The sequence below is a fragment of the Neovison vison genome, chromosome 6 (genome assembly GCF_020171115.1).
Source record: "Neovison vison isolate M4711 chromosome 6, ASM_NN_V1, whole genome shotgun sequence".
NCBI lineage: Eukaryota > Metazoa > Chordata > Mammalia > Carnivora > Mustelidae > Neogale > Neogale vison.
The window spans coordinates 29708342-29721587 of record NC_058096.1 but is presented as its reverse complement, the minus strand read 5'-3'; the positions used below and the strand labels follow the sequence as shown (position 1 = coordinate 29721587).

At 36.7% G+C, this 13246-nt stretch overlaps 1 protein-coding gene across 19 annotated transcripts in view; it reads right to left on the bottom strand.

Moving 5' to 3' along the window:
- ROBO2 (roundabout guidance receptor 2) overlaps positions 1-13246 on the bottom strand; it is a 1684719-nt gene that overhangs the window by 1076180 nt on the left and 595293 nt on the right. The gene's annotated exons all lie outside the window — the stretch shown is intronic.

Sequence of the window (13246 nt, the reverse complement as noted above, 5' to 3'; positions counted from 1 at the left end):
TACATCAAGGACTTTCTAAATAAAGCCATAGGTTGATTATCTTAACTGTATTTAACATTGAAAACATTCAGTAAGATTATCGGTGCTTGACAACTGGGAACATTCTATAATGACACAGAGTAAGAAGGAAAGTAGAAGAATTGACTAATAGGAAACAAATTTACTTTTACCCATAAGGAGTGTGAAATGATGGTGGGGCTTGGAAAGCATTTTCAAATATTTGATGACTTTCAGGTAGGCCACCTCTGGGACTAATGGGGGAAAGTTTTAAGAAGCCAAGTGCCAATTAAACCTAAGAAAGAGTTTTCTATTAAATGAATCCATTTGAAAATGAAAGAGGCTGCCACTGGAGGAAGGGATCCATGCTCACAAACGATGTTTCAGTCCGTTATTGATGGCCACTTATCACGGCTGATACAAAGGAAACAGGATAAGCTAGAGAAAAGTGTATATTGATGGGGTATTCTGAGTTGCAAGGATCTTTCCTGCTCCACTTGTTACACTGAAATATCAACTTGATTGCAATCACTAAGTAAATTAATTGTAAAATTATAGGAACAAACAGAGCATTTGCAGGAGAGTCGATGGCTTCCTCCCTGCTTTTACATTGGGCACAGGCTCAGGAAAAATTCCTACAGAGGCTATGGGATTGCAATACATTTAAAAAATATTTTATTTATTTATTTGATAGAGATTACAAGTTGTCAGAGAGGCAGGCAGGGAAAGAGGAGGAAGCAGGCTTCTCGCTGAGCAAGAGCCTGATGCGGGGCTCGATTCCAGGACCCTGGCATCATGACCTGAGCTGAAGGCAGAGGCTTAAGCCACTGAGCCACCCAGGCGTCCTGCAATACATTTTTAATAATGATAACAAGAGGCAGTAAAATTTATACCACAACTACTCTAATCTGTTCTTTGGGACCCAAATTATAGACAATGATGGGGATCCTGATGAAAGATTCTGGGGGAAAAGGATTCAAGAACTCAACACATTTGCTCATACAAAATTTACGAGTTAGAGCAAATTTGCAGTTCATTAAAATTTTTTAAAATTTCCAATGAAAAGTTATGATGAAAAATTGAATTTTATAGATTTGTCACTATTAAATATCCTACTTTAAGTGTTAAGTTCCTATTTTTTAAATATCCCTCTTGTACCACAACCCCCAACAATATTGGGGAGATCGAAAACAAGAAAATTTTCTAAGAAATTCCTTGATATTTTAGTCATTAATAGCATCATAAATATCTGTGAAACTTCTTCAGAAAATTTTTTAAAAGTTCACTCTTATGTTGTTCTACTGTTATACCTTGGTAGTTATTCTTCATCTTATATTCTATCTACTTTTTTTACACATTAGATAGTTCAGACTTGCACAAACTATCAGTTTATCCCCCAAATCTACACTCTGGGGGGGTACAGAGTGGACCCTGATTCCATGATTATATTTTACAGCAACTCAATGCTCTTATTTAAATGCTTCCCTCATTTTTTCCTTGTCATTGGTGTCCTCCCCATCCCACATCCTCAATTCCTCAATGCAAACAGATCAAATCCTGGCTTTGGTGAGAAATAAATGGTTATCTGCATTCATGCTATTTGTGTATCTGTAACTTTACTGCTTTCTCCTTGACTTTTCTACTCCATTTAAAAAAAAAAAAAACCTCCCTCCAATTACCAGCAATAAAAATGACAGAGGATGAAATATGTTTCTTTCTATATTTATTTCTCAATATTTCAATATATATTCCTTATTTCTTCATCTGGAATGCCCGCTCTTTACCACTGCCACTGATAGGTGTCTGGAACTCTCATTTATCATCTCCATTGTTTACTGGTGTCCTTGTCTTACCAACTCTTAAAGACCGAGTACACATGAAGGCACGTGCTCTACCACTGAGCTACACCCGCTACCAAGACAGGGTACAATCTGCTCTGTATTCCAATCCTAACCTCTGCCTCTCAGTGTTTCTTTACAGGGCTGGAAGCTATCTGTGTCCCAATTCAATTAGAAACAAAAACAAAAACAAAAGCAACCCAGAATAAGTATTGACTACAAAATTTCATTTTGTTGTCAGAGTATAGAAAATGCCAGAACCATAGTACGCTCTCAATGAATGTTGAATGAATTGAATGTGAATAAACACTTTCCTTTTAACTACTGTTTCTCTCCTCCTGGGAGATGAAAGAATCAATACCAATTAAAAGAAATATTCTGAACATCCAAGCACAACATGATAAATTTACTTGGGCCAATAATAAAGTAGTGATTTTTGTATACACACCATTCTAAAGAAGTGAAAAGGTGATTGATTTAGGAATATGGAATGCTATTAAAAAGATACTGATCTCTATCATGTGACTTGCTTTGCATGACATTAAAACAAATAATCCAATCTTACCAGGCCTGTAACAGCAATCATATGATGTCCATCATAGAAGATGCACAGTTCTTATCCCCATAGCAACATCTGTAGTACTTATGCTAATCACTTTAAATTAACCTTGATATGAAAAAAAAAATACCCTAGGGATACTGCTGTTGTTGTGGAAGTTCAGATGAGTAACACGATTTTCTAATAAAACTCCACAGCAAAATTAGGATGATAACAAGATCCTTTGAGCAAAATTTTTTAATATGCATTGGTTAAACCATAACAGCAGTACTAGCACAGGGGTAATTAGAGGTATCACAGATAATGAGCTACCTTATTGATTATTGCCCTTCTATAACCCAGTATAGTTCAAGTAAAGGAATGTGTTTAGAGTAATTTGCACTTTAAAAGCACTGGATAATGATTATTTTACATTTGTAACTTTAAATTTGGGTATGAACTTAGTGCTCTCTTTTTTTCATAGAAATATTTCCTGTAGACATCAGATCTTAAGAACAAACTTTGCCTACCTAGACATAAATCTATGGAATTTAAAAAAAAAAAAAGGCCTGTTTCATAAAACATGCATTATTGTACAAAGGAAGTACTTAGGCATTAGGGCAAAGGCACACATTTTCATCATTGGTCGAGTGATTTATAATATTACTTCAATGTAATAATTAACAATTTATTTGGAACTTTATACATAAAAGAAGAGTTAAGTTGTGCTATCAAATTCTGCAAAATTCCTAAGTGAGAAACCATTTCATATTAGTATAAGTAAATTATGGAATTTCTTATTAGATGTCACCTCTATTTTAAAATCTATTTTGGGGCGCCTGGATGGCTCAGTCATTAAACATCTTTAGCTCAGGACATAATCCCAAGGTTCTAGGACCTAGCACTGAATCCGGCTCCCTGCTGGGCAGGAAGCCTGCTTCTCCCTCTCTCACTCCCTCCTCCTTGTGTTTCCTCTCTAGCTGTGTCTCTCTCTGTCAAATAAATAAATGAAATCTTTTAAAAAAAAGCAATTTTAATAAAATATAAAATCAGATATAAAATTTTATTTAGTTGAACAGCAGCAACTAAATTAGAAGGGAAGAGTATTTTCTGAAAGTAAATATAACTGCTTCTGTGCATTGAATTTTGAGGATTCCCCAGAGTAATTAAGTAATTAGGTTTTGCTTCTGAACTGGATTACTTAAATATGGGGTAACTAATTTTCAAAATTGTGAATCCAAGTGCTACTTGGCCCAAGGGACTAGCAAGTGAGATGGAAATATCACCTTTTGGGTAGTTTGGATTTGGCCCAAATCAATATATCAAAGACATCAAGATAGATAGATGAAGTTTTGTACAGAGTAAATCAAGTTGTCAGAATACCTTGTGGTAAAAATAAAAATAATTTACTGTCAAACACTAGAGATGGTAGTGATGTAGGGATGGGAAGTATATTTATTTCCTATTGCTATTATAAAGAACTACCAAAGATTAAAGGTAACAAAACAACAAAAATGCAGCGTCTTATAATTCCAGAGGTAAAGAGTCAAAAAGGGTCTCACTGAGCTAAAATCAAGGTGTTAGGTAGATCGCATTCCTTTTGGAGGTTCTAGAAGAGAATCTTTTTAAGTGCCTTTTCAAAATTCTAGAGGCCATCTACACTCCTTGACTCATGACTTAATTCCTCCATCTTCAAAGACAATAAGACTAAAAGTAGTTCTTTTCGCGCTATTATATTTCTTACTCTGTTTTTTCTCCTTCCTCTGTTAAGGACCTCTGTGATTATATTGGACCCACTTACATAATTCAAGCTAATATCCCTAATTTATGTATGGTCAGCTGATACCAAGCTTAATCCATCCGCAACCTTAATTTCCCTTTGCCCAGTAAACTAACTTATGCATAGCTGTTGAGATTTAGGACATAGACATCTTTGGGCAGCCATTATATTGCCTACTACAGATGTAATTGTCAAAAGATGGTCAATTAGTAAAGAGTTCATTAAGTAATTTTTTTGCTCTGTGATAGGAGAAATAATATAATTATCTTCCATTAAACTAAATTCCAGTTTTAGAATTATATTGAGTTAAATTGGTATAACACAATAAAATGGCCAAAATCTATTTAGATTTCTGAAGGAAGAAATAAACATTTTCCAAGTTATGCTACTTATATTTATATATATTTATATAATATTTATATATATTTATAGTTGACCTTTAAACAATGGAGGGGTTGGGACACCAGCCCCCATACAGTCAAAAATCGATATATAATTTTGACTTCTCAAAACTTAACTGCTAATAGCCTACCCTTGATGGGAAGCTTTATCAGTAATATAAATAGTCAATTAACACATATTTTATATAGTATGTGCTTTATTTTTTTTTAATTTATTTTATTTATTTATTTTTTTTAAAGATTTTATTTATTTATTTGACAGAGCGAGATCACAAGCAGGCAGAGAGGCAGGCAGAGAGAGAGGAGGAAGCAGGCTCCCTGCTGAGCAGAGAGCCCGATGTGGGCCTCGATCCCAGGACCCTGAGATCATGACCTGAGCCGAAGGCAGCGGCTTAACCACTGAGCCACCCAGGCGCCCTAGTATGTGCTTTAGATCATAAAGTAAGCTAAAGAAAATAAAATGGTATTAAGCAGATCATAAGGAAGAGAAAATAGATTTACGAAACAAAGACAACTCTGCGTGTAGGTGGATTTGTGCAGTTCAAACCTGTGCTGTTCAAAGGTCAACTGTATAATGTTGTAGGTGGATCACACACAAAAAAATGCCCAGCTGGGAATTTGGAACTGTATTACCATGGAGCCACTGGATAAAGCCAAGTGGGCCATGACACTATCCTTACAGTAAAACCACAAATACAAACTTAGCCACTGTCACTTCATTTTGTGAAAAGTGAGAGACAAAAACAACAAAATAACTTCCTCTACTATATGTATTTTTAAGTCACCTTAATTCCTTTTTAAAATATAGAATATATTGATTTTATAATAGGTTGAATCGTGCCTTAATCAAAATGTCTTGAGTAATAAGTAATTAAGAATACACACAGGTGACACTAATGTATTACTAGGCAGGAGTAGGCATTAACTTGAAAGAAGAACAAATCTAGAATCAAACTACCCTTTTTGAAGAAGTATAATAGGACACATTAGGAAATGCAAAACACATTCAAGACAAAAGATCATCCTAACCATGGATAATTGCAATTATTTTATACTATGAATTTCAATCTATGAAAGTAAAAAGATATTTTGTAGGGATATATTTCACTAGAGTCAAAGTTAAGGCTATAACTGAACACGATTCGAACATAAAAAATTAACAATGTTAGAATCATTAACGAAAAAGCTACTGAAGACAGCACACATAATTCTTAAGGCTCAAGGAGAATCATTTTAGTTTCACCAGTAATTACTTATAAGCCTTATCTTAAGAAAACTTTCACATTTTCAAAGTAAAATGTATATCACTTTGACAGAAACATGCAAAACTCTTTTGTCTAAAACTTTTAGTGATGACTTAACTGACAACAGGTATGCAGTATTAAGATTTTCTAAAACCAACTCAGGCCTTTATTTGTCCTATGTAGATAAAAACAGACCCTAAATTTCACTTTACTTCTCAACGAGCCACATGTATCTTAGGTTGTAAACTGTACACAAAAGTTGCTCAATCATTTTATCAGGCCAGGTGACTTTAAAAAAAAAAAAAGCCACTGAAATTGTGTCTCTGTACCATAGATCTCTGCGATGACAATGCGGAACAAATATAACGGAAGGATAAGTTCAATCATTGCCATTGTTTGACACAGCACAAGTTTGTTTGAACATCTTTTCTGTGTAAGTGTAGGCCTGGCACTGACATCCACTCAACGTGGAAGATACAAGGGACAGGTCTTTCTTGTCCTTGCACTTCAGACAGTTGGACTTGTACAACTGTATATGGGGACATCGGAATCAGAAATGGGATAAATTACTTCAGTTGACAAAGGGGGCAGTGGGGATTTTTAAACAGATTAACTAGTCAATGTTTGTTGAGTTTTTACTATGTACTCCACCTCTTTTCTTTTGTAAGTTCTTAAGTTAAGTCTTACGACTAAGCTAATGGTGACCTTGACACTGTGAGGTTGCTATGAGGAAACAGAGGCACAACAGATTGAATTATTTGCCTGCAGTGACCTGCTATTAAGTAGTGAAAATGGAATTTGAATCTAGAAGGTCTGATTCCAAGTTCATGCCCTTCTTCATGGTATACCTCTGGTGTGGGCACCCGGGCCTTTTAAAGCCACTAACAATGTGGACAAAACCATTCTGGAAATATGACTGTTTTAAACCACTGAAGGTCATTTTTTTTTTTTTAATGCAGGAGTGTTGAGAGCTGTATAGAAAGTACAATTGAACTATAAAAGCCAAAGTAATAGTCAGAGGAAGACTTTTTAGAAGTATACTAGTTTAACATAGATAATACTACAAAACTTCAGTCAAAATAAATTTAGTATTAATAAATGGCCAAATTAATTATCTTTGACTTTCAAAATAGATACATATTTTCCATTTTTAAAAGATTAAATGCAGGAGTGCCTGGGTGGCTGAGTTGCTAAGCATCTGCCTTCAGTTCAGGTCATGATCCCAGGGTCCTGGGATCAAGCCCCGCATTGGGCTCCCTGCTCAGCCAGAAGCCTGCTTCTCCTTCTCCCACTCCCCCTGCTTGTGTTCCCTCTCTCACTGTGTCTCTCTTCGTCAAATTAAAAAAAAAATCTTAAAAAAAAATAAGCTTACTTGTGGAGCATAAGAATAACATGGAGGACATTGGGAGATGGAGAGAAGTGAGTTGTGGGAAATTGGAGGGGGAGACAAACCATGAGAGACTGTGGACTCTAAGAAAGAAACTGAGGGTTTGGAGGGCAATGGGGTATGGGGGGGTTGGGTGAGCCTGATGGTGGGTATTGTGGAGGGCACATATTGCATGGAGCACTGGGTGTGGTGCCCAAAGGATGAATTTTGGAACACTTAAAAATAAATACATACATACATACATGTAGATGGATCAACACAAAATGAAAACACAAAATGAAAGAAACCTTTAAAGATCATGGTCATTAGGAACTGACCAATGTCCTTCTCTGAGAACTGACACCTGAGCTAACTTCCAAAGGGCGAGTTGTCATTTTCCAGATTGGGGGAAGTGGGACAGGTGCTTATAAACAGCTACTGACACTTCAGGGCAGAAGAAGCTGATCATAGTCTCAGAAAGTTGAGCTCACTCTGGTCTGCAGAAGAGCTTTGTATAGGTGTCTGTAGGTGGGTCAGAGGCTGTTGGGGAAATGAGATTTTTTAAATCCTGTACACAAATCTAAGAATGTTGGATTTTCTTCCATCAAAGGCAGTGGGAAGAGTATTAGAAGAAAATGAAGAGAATGTGTCCAGATATTTCCCTCAAGGTAAGTCAAGCATCTTTTCTAAAGACAGGGTGAGGAGTATGGAATTATTACCAGAAAACAAGATAGAAGAGATTTTTCTATGGAAATAGAAAGAATGGTCAAGGGGAGTGATGACTGTAAGTTACAACTGAGAGGATATGGTCATGATTAACCATGATGTTGATAAGAGTTAACATGGATAATAACTACTCTAGACATACTATTTCCCTAGCAACTCTATGAGATAGATATTTCGGTTACCAACATCAGTTTCACAGATCAGATGTGAAAGTTAAATAATTTGCCATGATTATAGAGCTAGCAAACGAAAGTGTTAAAGTCTTAATATAGCCTGTTTCTCTGTGAGCCTGCATTCTTTACTACAATGAGGCAGCTTCCCTCCTTTGTCAAATCTGGGAGCAGAGAAAAGAGATGGCTCTAGGCTTCTGATTTTTTTTTTTTTATTGGAAAAATGATGAGTTCCAGTAGCTCTAGCTGTGCTCTCACCTGGTCTTTCCTCTGTGCATGCACATGCTTCGTGTCTCTTTCTCTTCCTATAAGGACACCAGTCTCCTTGGATGAAGGCCCAACCTGTACGACTTCATTTAACCTCAAATCTCTTTAAGGAGCAGTATCTCCAAATCACAATAGGGGTTAAGACTTCAAAATACGAATTTGAGAGAATTCGTGCCTAGTCACTGGGGGAAATTAGATGAATATATCTTGAACAGAGTTAAAAATATAATACTGATAGAAAAAAAATTAGATAAGAGATTTAAGTTTATAAATTAGTAACACTTGAAATTATGGATGGGAACCCCCAAGAAGAATGTGAAGTGAGAAATTAATCAGAACAAACATGAAATCCTGAGTTTCAGGTGGAAGGAAAGAAAGAGAAGACAGTAAAGAAGAAGAGATAAGTAGGATAAACCGATGCCACAGAAGGTATACACTTAATGATTTGTAGAGTTGTCAGCAGCTCCAAAGGCTAGAAAGAACTATAAAGAGAAATGAAAATGCTGTTTAATTTGGCAGTTTGGAAGACTTTAGTGATCTGAGCAAGTCCAGTATCAGAGCCTAGGGGAAAAGGAAGATGGTATTAAACAGAGTAGAGGACCCAATAAATGTGGACAGACTTTTCAACACCCCTGGAGTGAAAGGAAAAAAAGAGAGGAAGCTGCTTAGGGAGATATAGTGAGAACATGAGCTAAGGTCAGGCTCATTCTGAGAGAGAACAAAAGCTAGAAGTTAGTCTTAGTTTAATTTCTCTTAGGCTCTCTATTCAACCAGTAAATAGCAATGAAAGATGTACATATAGGTCAAAAGATCTGGTAAGTAGATGCATCTCTTTATTGGAATTTCATACGTGCTGTACAGTGCAAACAGCCGGGCAAGAGAAACCCAGGGCTTAGACTCACTCACTTTCTTTATAGGTGAAGGTAGATAGGAGGATGTTGTGGCCTGGTGCAGGGAGGTGGGGGAAAACCAGCACAGAGAGGTCCATTCTATTTCTATGTAAGAAAAGTGCTTATCACTATTATACACTCCCGAATCACTGGCTCTACAAGACATTCCAAAGCAGTGGGCCTGGCATTGACCTAGCATGCAAGCAAGATGGACCTTATTCCACTTTTTTAAATAGAAGTAAGTGACTTGAACATGTTCCTAGGTAAAAAAAGAAAATAAGGATAGAGAGAAAGAGATTGGGATTCAGTAGACAGAAATTGTAATCTCTGTTGAGATCCTTGAGCAGATGGATGACAATGATGAAACACAGCCCTTCAGCTAGCTGGTAGTTGGCTGTAAAGAAGAGGGACAAACAGACACATCAGTTGGTGAGGCTAAATGCTGAGCCAGAGGAGAGAAGGCCAGTTGAGAAATTTCACTTTAATTTCCCAAGAAAGAGGTGACAAAATAATTCCTACCATGGCATTCGTGTGCAGTAAATCAAGTAGCTCAAGGAGACTGGAGGCTAGTGGGGACCAAGTTGTGGAAATTAATGAGGTAGGAAAATCATGACCAACAAAATAAAAACCAGCCCCACGGTGATATAAAGAAATAGTGAGAACCACTAGTTTCCAGTCCAAACGGTGCTAGTCCCTTAACATCATCCCAACTACTTGCATCCAAGTCTGAAATCACCTCTATGAGGTCGGCCATGCCTTTCCTACCCGCCCCACACCATGGGTGGGACCCAACAGAATTCTCAGTCCTCTAAGTTTGCTCTTCCCCCTTCACCTTCTGAAGGCTGGGAGCTCTCCTGAGCCAGACTCTGCCTGGTCTGGACCTCTGGCCTCTCTCACAGGGCTTCCCGGGCATAGAACAGTATATGGCACAAGTGGGAGAAATAACTGTAGGAAGAAACAAAGCCCTCATCTCTTTAACAAATGAAAGGATTTGTGTGTTTTATAGAAGTTGGAGCATTGATACTGAGAGTAAAATGGACTCGGGAATTAGAAGATTTGAAAATGCTTATCATTTTAGTAAGAGCAAAACAAAACATAGGTGTCATCAATGCCCACACGTATTTGACAAGGATCTTAGATGGAAAGCAGTTTGAGGAGATTTTGAGCTTTTTGAAGGCAGGATGTCTTATGGATCTAGCCTAACACATAGTAGTCAGTTATTTTGTAATTATTTATTGAAGAAATGAGTTCTACAACTTAAATCAACCCGAGTTCTGGGAACGGGATTGAGATTTAACATATAATTTTTAAATTAAATGAAAATTTGAATAGAAATACCAAAAATAATGACATTTCCTTTTTCCCATCAGTTATGGCAGATTCCATGATCCTTCTTTATATTTCAAAATTTAAAGCAAATATGGAAAATGAAAAGAACAGGGCGGTGTTCTCTGCATGGACTTGCTTTGAGCTCCCGATTTAAGGGTTAGCCTTTCCCTGATAGGAAGTTTCACATAAAAGGGAAGTAAGTATCTTAAGAACTAAAAGTGACTCAGTCTGGGTGGTAAGTTTATGGGGCTTTTAATTTTCTCATTTTGCTTATCTGTATGCCCTCGTATTTCTTCAGTGGGAGTAGTCTGATATTTGTAAATGAGCACAGGAGTAGAACAAAGTAAGGTCAGTTCAACCATACCATTGCTGGGTACTTAAAAATGGGGGATTAAGTTCAAACTTCTCCACTTGAGTCCAGCTCCAACCTCACTGTATAATCCTATTTCTCATGCATTCTCAAGGCCCAACTCCACCCCGTTACCATGTGTATCTGGATGTATCATTCTGTGCCCCCCTCAACACTCCTTACAGCCAGAAACCATTTCTCTTGGCCCCCTGTAATACACATTCTCCCCTCCTTCAAGATTCTACTTGACTCACACCTCTTCTGAAAAACCTTGTTTTGATTCCTAATGCATGCTTCACTCTGTTACCGAATGCCGTCTTAGGTGAGTAAGTACCATTAAAGCTTCTGCTTTCCGCCTCCTGACCTGGCACGGGAGAAGAATGAGGCACAAACAAGGCAGCTGCAAGAGAATGGGAGCAGGGGGCGACAGTCTTTTCTACTGCATCTACTGCATTGTCAGAGAGTCATTTAAAAGGGAAATATCTATATTAAAAATCTTGGCTAGCTGTTCCCCAGCAGGGTCCAAAACGGAGGACGGATCTCCTCAGGTATTTTCAATTTTTCATGATGCTTTCATTACGACTAGGCGTTTGCCTGAATGCCTGAACTCCAAATGTTCCTCTTCTCTCACTGAGATGTAGCATTCTCTTATCCTCTTTTGGATCGTTGGCCTGATAACCGAAACTCTGTCAGAAAATTTTTGTTGGTTAAATTTTAATGCTACAAGCTTTCTGACATATGAAAGTAGAAAAACCTCAATAAAGAAAGATGAGAATAGGCAAATCATGTTACCGTCTGACCTACCCGTCTCTTTATATTAGACATTTTTTTCATAGGCTATTTCTAGTAGAATTCCTTTTCTTCTCGTTCTTTGAACAAGGAGAAGACTCATAATTCTAGGTTATTCTAAAGATTTAAGTATCTAAACTTTTATACTTTATTACTTAGGATGGGTAATACAACTCAAAAATTTCAGTGTGTGTGTGTGGGAAATCTGTGGAAAATGTTACTTGATGTATTTAGTCTTGAATTTTATGGCCTCCTGTCCATGGATGAAACACAATATGGTATTTTTATTAACCACACCCCAGCACCCTACTGGATATGTGTGACTCTTACAAGGTAAAAGATCACTTTTCACACCAAGAAGTTCACAGTTCTTGGGTGACACAGGCTTTACCTATGCCCTAACTCTGAAGAGAAATGACAATAGTAAACAATGGCTTGTGAGAACACATGCCTATTTTAAAGTCGTATTCAATTAAAGTACTAAATGAGTGACATGTTAACATGAATTTAGAAAAGGAAAAAAAAATAACTATGGACTGAAAGATTTAAAGACACCTTCTTTGTAGAAGTTATCATCTTAATGGACACTGTAGAAATTGCCTTTGGAAAAGAGAAGGAAGAGAAAAACCAAGCATTGAAAATTTTTGTTCTTTTGCAAACTTGTCCACAGGGAAACCAGAATCTTTTCCTTTTCTGAATACATACACTCACCCCCATGTGTATAAATATGGGAGGTGTGTATGTGGGCATGTGCATTCAGTTTCCCCTCTCAGCACTTTGGTTTAATTTTGCTTATGTCTGGACACCATTATGCTTCTGTATTTTTAACCTATTCAGTATAAAACATACATTCACATAATGTGCATCTTTCTTGGAGGAGCTGTGAACAAACACGTTTTACTCCTGGAGTTATTATGTACCTGTTGCAGGTCCTCAAAAGATGAGTACTTTGTAAGAACAAAGAATAACTAAGTTTAGCCTATTTTTACTGCAAATACCACATTAATCCTAAATTGGAAAGTTATCTTCACAGAAATAAAAGTGAAGAATACAAAACATCCCTTTGCATTCACATTGTCTGTCATGCACGTATCTAATCATCACATCCCAACAAGCTGGCAGTTTCCTATACTCCTGTCTAAATTTTATGACATCTGCACGGTCTAAAGAGATTTATACCTTAAAAAAATACTTTATTTGAAGGCATGAATAAATTTGAAAGCATGGAAATTCATTACTAAATACTCTTCCCTCTGACAAAATCCTCTTTTAGTAGAATTTCAATATTTCTTTAAAACAGTGTTTAATATAAAACAAGATGAAAGCAACTGGATATCTTCCAGATGAATAGAAGGGATTATTTTCTTTCGACTCATATCTAAAATTTTCAATAGCGTCTTAGTTTCTCAAATATATGTTGCATTTTAAAAGTTACTTCAACTATGTCTTTATTGCAAGAAAGTAATATAAAAAAAAATGACCCTACTATTCTCAAAGCTTATAATGATGTCCATAGGGATGGAATGAAAATAATTTTTACTGTCTTTCTTCCTCAGAGTTAT